The 11,968-nt window shown below is 42.1% G+C and overlaps 1 long non-coding RNA gene across 1 annotated transcript; it reads left to right on the top strand.

Annotated features, from left to right (window-relative positions):
• The first annotated feature begins 302 nt into the window (after positions 1–302).
• LOC142008987 (uncharacterized) lies at positions 303–10,771 on the top strand. Its single transcript, XR_012644295.1, has 3 exons — positions 303–317; positions 4,389–4,440; positions 10,689–10,771. It is a non-coding gene; the product is annotated as an uncharacterized LOC142008987 (long non-coding RNA).
• Positions 10,772–11,968: the final 1,197 nt, after the last annotated feature.

Below are 11,968 nucleotides of genomic sequence, written 5' to 3'. Positions count from 1 at the left end.
GTGGGCTGCTGAGATACTGGTACTCAGTACCAGCAAGTACCAGCACTCAAAAATAAGTACCGCCTCTACACTGTCTACATAATGTAGGCCAAATGGGAGTTTTCCCAAATAGATGCAGGATTTAGCCCCTAATGAACATTCAGTATCGATGTCTGGCCCATATGAATTTGCAGTTTTATTTAAATGACTGAAGAAATATGTAATTTTTTGCCTTTGGTGCTTAAATCCCCTTACTGAGGTTCAAGTTGAACCTCTTTCTTCCAGCACCCTCAGGACCTGACCAGTGCCGAACGAGAGAATTTGCCAGACCACGGGAGGTCAGTATTGTCTAGCACATTACCAAACTTGCATTGCTTCCTGGGCTCTTAGAAGACAGTTAGGGGTAATTTATAGCTAAATAACAGCACAGAACGCTGAGAGTTGGACTGGTGGCTGTAAACAAACTTTATGGGTCCACGGGAAACTCAGCCAAACCCATGGTAAGTGGGTCTCTGGTTAAGTACAATCATGCCAGGTTATGGATGTTGCCAAATGAGAGAGTTCTGGATGAGAGAGACTCAACCTGTATTTTTTCTAATGCAGCTGTTCCAGGTGACTCTCATGTATTCTCTTTGAAGAACTTCAGTGAAAGAAAGTGTGGTAAATAAAAAAAAATCTTCCGATAAAAGAAAAAATAGTTCTAATCACATGGGCTACACCTACACTAGCCAAAAACTTCGAAATGACCATGCAAATGGCCATTTCAAAGTTTACTAATGAAGCGCTGAAATACATATTCAGTGCCTCATTAGAACATGGGCAGCCGTGGCACTTCGAAATTGACGTGGCTCGCTGCCACGCAGCTCGTCCAGATGGGGCTCCTTTTCAGAAGGACCCCAGCAACTTCGAAGTCCCCTTATTCCGACCCCAGCTACTTCAAAGTCCCCTTATTCCTATGAGCAGATATGAATTTGCATGCCATTTCGAAGTTTTTGGCTAGTGTAGACACAACCATGAAGTACCAGGAATTCTAATGTTTAATACAGCCAGCCTTGTCCCAGTCCTGCCAGTTATATAGCTCATCTTAACGCTCAAGCCAGTTAGTGTGCTAAGTTACACATTTGTCACAACCATAGATGTTTGCAAGGCCAGTCACCACTGTAGCTACCTGCAGATACGCAAGACCTCACTATTCTGCCAAAATTTTCCCCAGAATTTACTGCCTCGGTGCTGAAGTAGGGCCCTGTCACCAAATCTGCTGTTAAGCCAATGACATTGTGCAATTCTCTCTGGAGCCGTTCCCTTTTTTACACTTGGGTTTGCTGTGGCATTTCTTCAAGACTACAGTGGGGATTTGTTATCAATGAATGACAGTTGTAAAGCAGATAAGGTCGATAGCCCTTGTTACTGGACCAGAAAATAGCTTTTTAATGCAAAAGCAAGTGTAACTGTGAAAAGTGCAGTCCAAACCAATGACAAATTGTGAGCATTTGTGCATGTTTATACTCAACAGAGTGCCTAATCTGTCACATAGTGAACTAACACTTGTAACCCAGCACTTCTGTGCTGATTCATTACTATGCAGCTTTCAAAGAGGTCCTTTCAAGGTCAGGGGTGGCTTTAATGTTAAACAGGCAGCTCCTTGCATCATATTTCTCAAGGGGCACTTCAATAATATTGTGGTCATTGTGGTCACCTTCAGGCCAATCCCAAATTGGTCCCACCAGCTGCAGTGTTTCTGCATACATTCCTCTCAGTTTCAAAAAAGGTGCCACTATTAATCATGGGAAACGGGAGCCTTTGGATTTTACACGCAATCCAGAATACATCATATCAGTTGTTCTGGGAATCTCTTTGAAGCAGCATCACAGCAAATGGAAAGGGATATGTGTGGCACCTAAAAATTTCCATTGCAAATGCCTGATCAGAAGGAGGAGCACCTTTTGGAAGGAGAATGAAACCACCAAAGTGCACTGCTAGATAGATGCTTCAATACTACGGTTGTAGCTGTGGCTCAAAAACCTCTACAGAGCACAATGGAACTGGAAGGAATCAGCAAAAGGAGTAACATTTTGAGAGGGTTATTTCTTTCCCCACTTTACATACAAAGTTGTATCAGTAGCAGAACAAATGTTTCAGGCTCTTTGCAACCACAGGGGACACCTCTGCACCAGGTTGCTCTCAGTTCACATTGCCGTTTTTTACAACAATAAGGTCTTGAGATTTAATTGCGTTAAAAATGAAAGAGAATTATACAGCTCTGGATGGGTCCACGTAACAGCATTATACCAGAGACCCTGAGTGGTAACTGGTTTTGACCATGGTAAACTTTAATTAACACTGAAGGACAAAAAAGACATGAGGAAGACAAAAGAGTGACGTTTACTTGTAATGGCTGCTGTCCCAAAATTTAGTTTTTAAAAACAGCACATTAGACAAGGCAAAAGCAAGCAGGTCTGACTTTTAAAGAACTTACCACAACAACATTGATTGCAAGAGCAATTTGGATAATTACATATGGGAATGACCATGATTCACCAGGAACAGGCAAGAACATTTCAAATGTTTGTACATGCAAGATTTCTGATGTCTTATTGTGACTTGTGTACTTAGTACAAACTCCTTACTATGTTTATTAAAAAATTGTGGTGTGTCTATCCAACTAATTTAAAAAAAAACCCTTTGGAGCACTGTGAGGGTGTGAGAGGAGGGCCTGGTGACATAGGGATTAAACAAGGCCTGTTTGCCTAATTCGCCCTGCCCTGTTCCACCTGCAGCTAATGCCAGGCCTGGAGGGAGAATAAAAGGAGGGAACCTGGTTCATAGAATCATAGGGTTGGAAGGGACCTCAGGAGGTCATCTAGTCCAGCCCCCTGCTTCAAGCAGGATCAACCCCCACTAAGTCATTCAAGCCAGGCCCTTGTCCAGCCGGGACTTAAAAATCTCGAGGGATGGAGAATCCACCACCTCTCTAGGCAACGCATTCCAATGCTTCACCACCCGCCTGGTGAAGTAGTTTTTCCTAATATCTAACCTACACCTCTCTCTCTTCAACTTCAGACCATTGCTCCTTGTTCTGCCATCTGACACCACTGAGAACAGTTTCTCAGCCTCCTCTTTAGAGCTCCCCTTCAGGAAGTTGAAGGCTGCTATTAAATCACCCCTAAGTCTTCTCTTCTGTAAACTAAACAAACCTAAATCTCTCAGCCTATCCTCGTAGGTCTTGTGCTCCAGCCCCTTAATCCTTTAGCGGACAACCTGTGAAGGTATAAGAGCTTGTTTTGCTGTCCACAGAGCCTGAGCTAGAGCTATCTCCTGGGTTGGCCACAAGTGGAGGTGAAACTCTAAACCCTGCCGCAGGTGCCAAGTGGGACAACCTGAAGGAGAACCACTCTCAGGAGGGCGAGAGTGGACTCTCAGGGCCATGCCCCAAACTGAAGAAAATGGACTTTTGTGACTAGTAGGCCTAAAGCCTGGGCTTCCAGCTAACATGGGGACCTAACTGCTAGGTTATGCTACTGCTGTGGGACCTGACTACGATTACATTATGGTTTATTAAACTTCACAGCCAGGAACTTATTATGGAGTCATGTCAATATTACTAATAGTGGTGCCAGAGGATGTGCAAAATTGAATCCCATTATGTGAGAGCAGGAGGGAGCAGGAATCCATACATCTTATATTAGCATTCTGTTGTGTATCATGTCACAATCCTCACTTCCGTGAGGTGAGAAGAACAAGAGAAAAGTCCACTACAGATTTTTGAAAGGGCTTTATATTTTATTCCTATTGAGATTAGGCTCTAGAGAAAGGTAGAGAATATTAACTGATCTGTCCGAGGAGACAGTTTTACCAATAAAAGATATTATAAGCATTTGGGTTCTTTCTTTAAAGCTCTGTGATACAAGACCAGGGAGAAGCTGAAGCTAGCAAAGGAACAAATCAAATGCTGATACTGAGAAGATAAACTTTGTAGAACCCAGATATGATTATGGCAGACATCCACCAAACGGAATTTTCAGTGGTCCGAACAGACAAACATTGGAGATAATGGACATGCCTTTTAGGCATTATGTGCATTTTTGTTTGATAAGATCTCCCTTTTGGGACACATATATAGTGCACTTGTGCGTGTGTGTGTAAAGAAAAAAGGAGCCAGTACTCAGCACCCATCCCTCACAGCCAATCCCACGGCTGGTGCTGCTGAGATGGCAAGTACTAGCTTAAAAAAAAGCACTAGATATATCCTTGATTCTGTATTTCTACTTCAGTGTATCGGATGAGATGGAAAGCTTATTTATGAAACCTGATGTCCAAATAAATTGGTTAGTCTTTGCCAGAGAAGTCATTGTTTTTGCAGACACAGACTAACACAGCTATGCTTCTTGGACTTTTTTGTTTGTTTTTAGTGCTCTGCAGAGGGAGGGAAAGAAATTACGGGGACTGTTAGCAAATGTTGAGGTGAGTGAGTGGCACTACTGAGATTCTCTCCGCCCTGTAAAATAACTTGTTCATGAGCTGTATAAATATTCTTTGTTTAAACAAACGCTCCCTGTGATAGGTTCCCAGTGGAATGCTCAGAATACTGGCTACATGTGATCTCACTACTCTTGTAAGCCACAACAAATAGAAAGGAGAGTTATGGCTTTGGAAAAATCCACCCCCAGTTAATTACTGCAGTGAACTTCCTCTGCAAAATTCTCCCATGTTACAGCTGCTCTTAAAATAAATACAATGACCCATATTAACATTAATGTTCTAACTGAAAAGCAGTGAAAGCAGGGAAAGTCTGCTTTGATCATCCTTCGAGGGAGGGTGCTCTCGTTAATTAAAATCACTTTTCCAATATTCAGTGTTGTTTCAGTTGGATACAATATTCTTCCTGCCGTTGTTTCAGTCTCATTCACTTATTTTTTTTCTCTCCCCGTATTTTTTCCATTGACCTTTAGTGCTCCATTGCAGATGTTCTTAGAAGTGAAAACAGAGGGCCTAATTCTGCAAAGTCATAAGTGCTCTCATCTACCATTGATTTCAATATGAGTTAAAAGCTCTGTTCTATTCTGGTTCTTATACCATGCTGTCAGTGTAGTAGCTGAACATCTTCCAGTAGTGCATTAAACAATGTGACTAACGTACCTTATCTATTTATTCTCACATCCTCTCCCCAGGGGGATAAGTGTCTGCAATGGAGTGCTTGCTTTGGATTTTTTAAAATACATAAATACATATTCGCATGCTAAGTGTTTATGTCAGAGATGGCAATAAAGAACAGAACTGTCAGACACATAGATGACTGTGGTTTTCCGGGAAAGACTAAATGTATTCTTTTATAAAGAGAAATCATGCCTCTCCTATCCACTAGACTTTTTTGAGAGGGGTCAACAAGCATGTGGATAAGGTTGTTCCTGTGGATATAGCATAACTAGATTTTCAGAAAGCTTTTGACAAGGTCTTCACCAAGGACTCTCAAACAAAATAAGCAGTCAAGAGATAGGAGGGAATGTCCTCCCATGGACTGGTTACAAAGGGTAAGAATAAATGGTCAGTTTTCAGACTGGAGAGAGGTCAATGAGAATCGCCCAGGAATTTGTACTGGAACCAAATGCTTTTCAACATATTCATAAAAGATCTTGTGAAAGGAGTAAACAGTGAGGTGGCAAAAGTTGCAGATGATACAAAACTACTCAAGATAGTTAACTCCAGAGAAGACATCGAAGAGGTAGAAATGGATCTCAAAAACTGGTGACTGGACAATAAAACGGAAGATTAAATTAAATGTTGATAAATGCAAAGTAATACACATTGAAAAACATCTCAATTACACATAAAAATGATGAGGGGACTGAATTAGCTGTTACTACTCAAGAAAGAGATCTTGGGGTCATTGTGGATACTTCTCTAAAACATCCACTCAATGTCCAGTGGCCGCTAAAAAATAAGAAAATGTTGGGAATCATTAACAAAGGGATAGATAATAAGAGAACATTGTCTCTGTATACATCCCTGGTACACCATACTGTACGCAAAGGTAGTCAGCCCATCTCAAAAAAGAGATATTAGAACTGGGAAAAGGTATAGAAAAGGGAAACAAAATGATTAGGGGTATGGAACGTTGTCTATATGAGGAGAGATTAATAAGATTGGGAGTTTTCAGCTTGGACAAGGGACAACTAAGAGGAGATATGATCGAGATGTATAAAATCATGATTGGTGTGGAAAAAGTAAATAAGGAAATATTATTTATTCCTTCTCATCACACAAGAAGTAGGGGACACCAAATTAAATAAGCAGGGGGTTTAAAAGAAGTAAAACTAGTTCTTCATACATGTTGCACAGCTAATTTGTGGAACTCTTTGCCAGAGGACGTTGTGAAGACCAAGACGATAACAGAGTTCAGAAAAGAACTCAACACTTCCACACAGACTAGGTCCCTCAATGCCTATTATACAGTGTGGGCAGGGACCCAACATCATATTCTGCATGTCCCTTGCTTCTGTTTGCTCGAAGCTGGGAATATGTGACAGGCGGTGGATCACTAGATGACCTCTTCTGTTAATTTCCTCTGAAACATCTGGCATTGGCCCTGTTGGAAGTGGTGGCCAACACGTCCCTGGGACCTATGTCACTTCCTGCAGCTCCCAGTGGCTGGAAACAGTGAACCACAGTCACTGGAAACTGCAGGGGGACACGCATGTAGATGCTCAATGTAAACACACTGTCTGGCAGCCTGCCAGTGGATTACCCTGTCAAGCTGTGTGCCAAAAGTTGCCAACCCTTTTAACAAGGTGATTCCCAATTATCACTCACATTTTTCTGATTATATTCTTCCATACAGCTGATTTGGGTCATAATGGTTTTCAGGTTCGTGAAACTAGCCGTACAGAAGAACCAAGTGTGGGTGTGTGGGTGTGTGTGCGGGTGTGTGTGTGTTACTGGGTTGGACTTTATTTCACTTGCACATTATAAATGTGATCAAGTTAGTTTTGGAACTAATTGATAAGCTAAACAGTCACAAGTCTCCAGGACCGGATGGTATTCACCCAAGGGTTCTGAAAGAACTCAAATGTGAAATTGTGGAACTATTAACGGTGGTTTGTAACCTATCCTTTAAATCAGCTTCGGTACCCAATGATTGGAAGACAGCTAATATAACACCAATATTTAAAAAGGGCTCTAAAGGAGACCCTAGCAATTATAGACCAGTAAGTCTAACGTCAGTACCGGGCAAATTAGTAGAAACAATAGTAAAGAATAAAATTGTCAGACACATAGAAGAACATGATTTGTTGAGCAAAAGTCAGCATGGTTTCTGTAAAGGGAAGTTGTGTCTTACTAATCTATTAGAGCTCTTTGAAGCGGTTAACAAGCATGCGGACGGGGGGATCCAGTAGACACAGTATACTTAGATTTCCAGAAAGCCTTTGACACGGTCCCTCATCAAAGGCTCTTATGTAAATCAGGTGGTCATGGGATAGGAGGAAAGATTCTTTCATGGATTGGGAACTGGTTAAAAGACAGAAAACAAAGGGTTGGAATAAATGGTAAATTTTCACAATGGAGGGGGGTAACTAGTGGCGTTCCCCGAGGGTCAGTCCTGGGACCAATCTTGTTCAACTTATTCGTCAATGATCTAGACAAAGGGGTAAGCAGTGAGGTGGCAAAGTTCGCAGATGACACCAAACTGTTCAGGATAGTCAACACTACAGAAGACTGTGAAGAACTTCAAAAAGATCTCAGCAAACTGAGTGATTGGGCAGCAAAATGGCAAATGAAATTTAATGTGGGTAAGTGTAAGGTAATGCACATTGGGAAAAATAACCCCAATTATACATACAATATGATGGGGGCAAATTTAGCTACAACAGATCAGAAAGGGATCTTGGAATTATAGTGGATAGTTCTCTGAAAACATCCACGCAGTGTGCAGCGGCAGTCAGTAAAGCAAATAGGATGTTAGGAATAATTAAAAAAGGGATAGAAAATAAGACAAAGAATATCTTACTTCTCCTATATAAAACTATGGTACGCCCACATATTGAGTAGTGTGTGCAGATGTGGTCTCCTCACCTCAGAAAAGATATATTGGTGTTAGAAAAGGTTCAGAAAAGGGCAACTAAAATGATTAAGGGTTTGGAACGGGTCCCATATGAGGAGAGGCTAGAGAGACTGGGACTTTTCAGTCTGGAAAAGAGGAGACTGAGGGGCAATATGATAGAGGTATACAAAATCATGAATGGTGTGGAGAAAGTGAATGAAGAAAAGTTATTTACTTGTTCCCATAATATAAGAACTAGAGGACACCAAATGAAATTAATGGGTAGCAGGTTCAAAACTAATAACAGAAAGTTTTTCTTCACACAGCGCACAGTCAACCTGTGGAACTCCTTACCAGAGGGCGCTGTGAAGGCCAGGACTCTAACTGAGTTTAAAAAAGAGCTCGATGAATATTTGGAGGTTAGGTCCATAGATGGCTATTAGCAAGGAGTAAGGTATGGTGACTAACCTTTTGTCGAAGGCGGGAGATGGATGGCAGGAGACAAATCGCTTGATCATTGTCTTCGGTTCACCTTCTCTGGGGCACCTGGCACTGGCTACTGTCGGCAGACGGGATACTGGGCTAGATGGACCTTTGGTCTGACCCAGTATGGCCATTCTTATGTTCTTATGTTATGTTCTTAAGTCATGATCACTTGTGTCTAAGCTACCATTACATTCTAATTCTGGAATAAGATTTGGGCCAAACACTATCAGATCTGGAATTTGCCAGAAATAAAGTATTATAATTTTCCTGACCTGAAAAGTGGGTGTTTCAAATGGTAGATTAAAACAACAATATCAGCAACCAGGGGAAGCAAATGAGGCAGTTTGCCCAGAGCCTGATGATTCAAAAAGCCCTGGAGCTCCTGGCCATTGCTGCTGCAGGAGCAGCAGTGCTGGGAAGCCTGGGCCCTTTAAATTGCCACTCAGGCACCATGACACATGCTCTGGGCAGCAGTGAGGGCTGGCTGGGAGGAGAGCCACTGAGCAGCACCCTCTGGGCGGCACTGAGAGCTGGCTGCCCCCAGCCTCCCCCAACTTCTGCCAAATGTCATGTTCCCTCTGGGACTGTGGAGCTGGACCCCCTGCCAACACATACACCATGCCCAGGGGCCTGGCAAATCTGTCACCACCTCAGCAGCAACAACAACAAATGCGCTCAAATTCGGCTTTAAAGGAAGAGCCTCAAGAACCAACTCCAAACCAGCCTCTTCCCTGGTGCTGCTAGGATCCCGTAGATCATCTAAATGCACTAAGATAAAGTCTGTGCAAGAGGAATCGAATGTGTAAACTGAGAACTAGACTGTTTCCATAAATTGCAGGATTGGTTAATAAGTGCATTTGAACAAGTCTGTGTGTGGGCTGAATCAACTGAAAAACTAACAGCTGCAAATGAGATTCTAAAAGAGTTCCCAGACTCGGTATGGGTCTAGGGATGGGTCACTTTTTTGCAGTGAGACCCTCCTGTTGACCACCTCCTCTTGCAAACTCTCCATCATGTTCCTATTCACAATACCACAGGCCTTCCCCTTCCCTGCCCTCATTTTCTCCATTCTCCCATGCGTACAGAAAAACTTATCTCCTCCATTCATCACCCAATCAGTTTCCTTCCATTCAAAGGGAATTCTCTTTTTACATACTTCTTCGTAGTGGGTCCCCAGTAAAGGCTGGGGCCTTTAGACACCACTGTAATGCAAATACTTTATAAATAAGAGCAGGAACAATACAAAAAAAGGATTAAATTTCTATTAATTTCTCTCCGTGCTCAGGATCACACTGGGTATTCCACAGGTCTAAACCTACGCATGATAAATATACACTAAATGCCTTCAAAGCTCTACAGCCTTGTTGAAGTCTAGAAATGATACTGTGGGGAGTATTTTTAAGCTATCGTCTATTCACTTGCTGGGGACCTGACTCTGATTTTCACACATACCAGTTTGACATGAGTGATGTAATGGTCCCCCCTCCCATGCTTTATGAAAACTGGGTTATGAATACAAATATGCATAACTTGGAGATACTTAGGACAAAGTACCTCATGTAGTCTATCAGTTTTAATGTTATAATTAGCTAGATCTGTATATCTTATTATAATGCATGTATCATTTTTGTATGTGAAGTTAGACATATGAGGTGTAAGTCTGTTTATGGTTTCAAATGTGAAGATGAGAGCCATTATTGGTGCTCTGGAAGTCTAATGACAGGGTGATCAACTCAATGACTTGTAAACAGCTTTGCTTGTCCTGTAAGTCCAGAAAGTGGTCAGACTAGAAAGACACATCACTATAGCTACCTCATACTGAAAGCCCTTTTGATTTCGAGAAGTCCTGTGGCACCTTATAGACTAGCAGATATTCTGGAGCATAAGCTTTCATGGGCAAAGACCCACTTCATTCATGCATAAATGAAGTGGGTCTTTGCCCATGAAAGCTTATGCTCCAAAATATCGACAAAGGCCTGGCTGGGCTGATCTGATGGGTTTGGACCTGCCTTGGGCAGGGGGCTGGACTTGATGGCTTTTTAGGTCTCTTCCAGCTCTATTGTTCTATGATTCTATGATTCTATCATCTAATAGTCTATAAGGTGCCACAGGACTTCTTGCTGTGTTTGAAGATACAGACTAACACGGCTACCTCTCTGATACTTTTGATTTTGGTATTCTTCCACAGGAAGGGAGGCGATACTAAAGAAAAGATTCCTCCCCTGGTGGAGCGTCTATATAAGCAATGAGAAGCTATCAAGGCTTTGTCTTCAGCTGGCTTTTGACACTGCCTCCCATGCTGTAAGAGGAATCAAAGAACTTTAAAAGGTTGGAGACCCAAATCAGAGCAAAAGATCACCTTTGACAATGTTTATAGCTGAAGTAAGAACAGCTGTTTAGGATACAATTTTGCATGTAACAAGTTGCTTAGAGAATTAGAATTAGAGATAGCTATAGATTTTTCTTTTGGTTTTAATTAAATTAAATAATTAAATTAACTAATTACTTTGATCTGTCTGTTTTCACTCACAACTACTTAAATCCTTATGTTTGCACTCAGTCAAAACACTGAGGTTTACTATCAGGCCCCACGTAAATAATTCTTACCTGGGGGGAAGTAACCACAGTGCATATCTCTCTTTCACAGATAAAGAAAGCTTACACACTCGAACACATTGTAAGCAAATGAGCTTTTGTCTTTAATTGAGGCTGCAGCATAAGTCAACCTTTAAGCGGTTTGATTTGTAAATTTGTAAACTACAAAATCAGATATTTGATAAAGCAGAAGAATGCTTTTTTTGGTTTCTTTGTTTCCTTCACAATTCACCTTTCTTGTAATTCTCAATAATATTTTTTTTGCAGCTCAGTTAAGACAGGTGATTGCATAGCTCAACAAATAAACAAAACGAAATATCAGGTACAAGCCACAATAGAAATTATGAATACTCTCATGCAAAACTCTTCCGGTAATCACAGGCAACACTGACACAAAGAAATGTGGGTGTCACAGGAATGGTCCTTCACAGAACATGCCCAGTAAAATCTGAATAAAGGACCTAGGCTACGTCTACACGTGCAGCCAACATCGAAATAGTCTATTTCGATGAATAACGTCTACACGTCCTCCAGGGCCAGCAACGTTGATGTTCAACTTCGACGTTGCTCAGCCCAACATCGAAATAGGCGCAGCGAGGGAACGTCTACACGTCAAAGTAGCACACATCGAAATAGGGATGCCAGGCACAGCTGCAGACAGGGTCACAGGGCGGACTCAACAGCCAGCCGCTCCCTTAAAGGGCCCCTCCCAGACACAGTTGCACTAAACAACACAAGATACACAGAGCTGACAACTGGTTGCAGACCCTGTGCCTGCAGCATAGATCCCCAGCTGCCGCAGAAGCAGCCAGAAGCCCTGGGCTAAGGGCTGCTGCCCACGGTGACCATAGAGCCCCGCAGGGGCTGGAGAGA

The sequence above is a fragment of the Carettochelys insculpta genome, chromosome 2, assembly GCF_033958435.1.
Source record: "Carettochelys insculpta isolate YL-2023 chromosome 2, ASM3395843v1, whole genome shotgun sequence".
Taxonomy (NCBI): domain Eukaryota; kingdom Metazoa; phylum Chordata; order Testudines; family Carettochelyidae; genus Carettochelys; species Carettochelys insculpta.
This window is presented reverse-complemented; position numbering and strand designations above follow the sequence as displayed.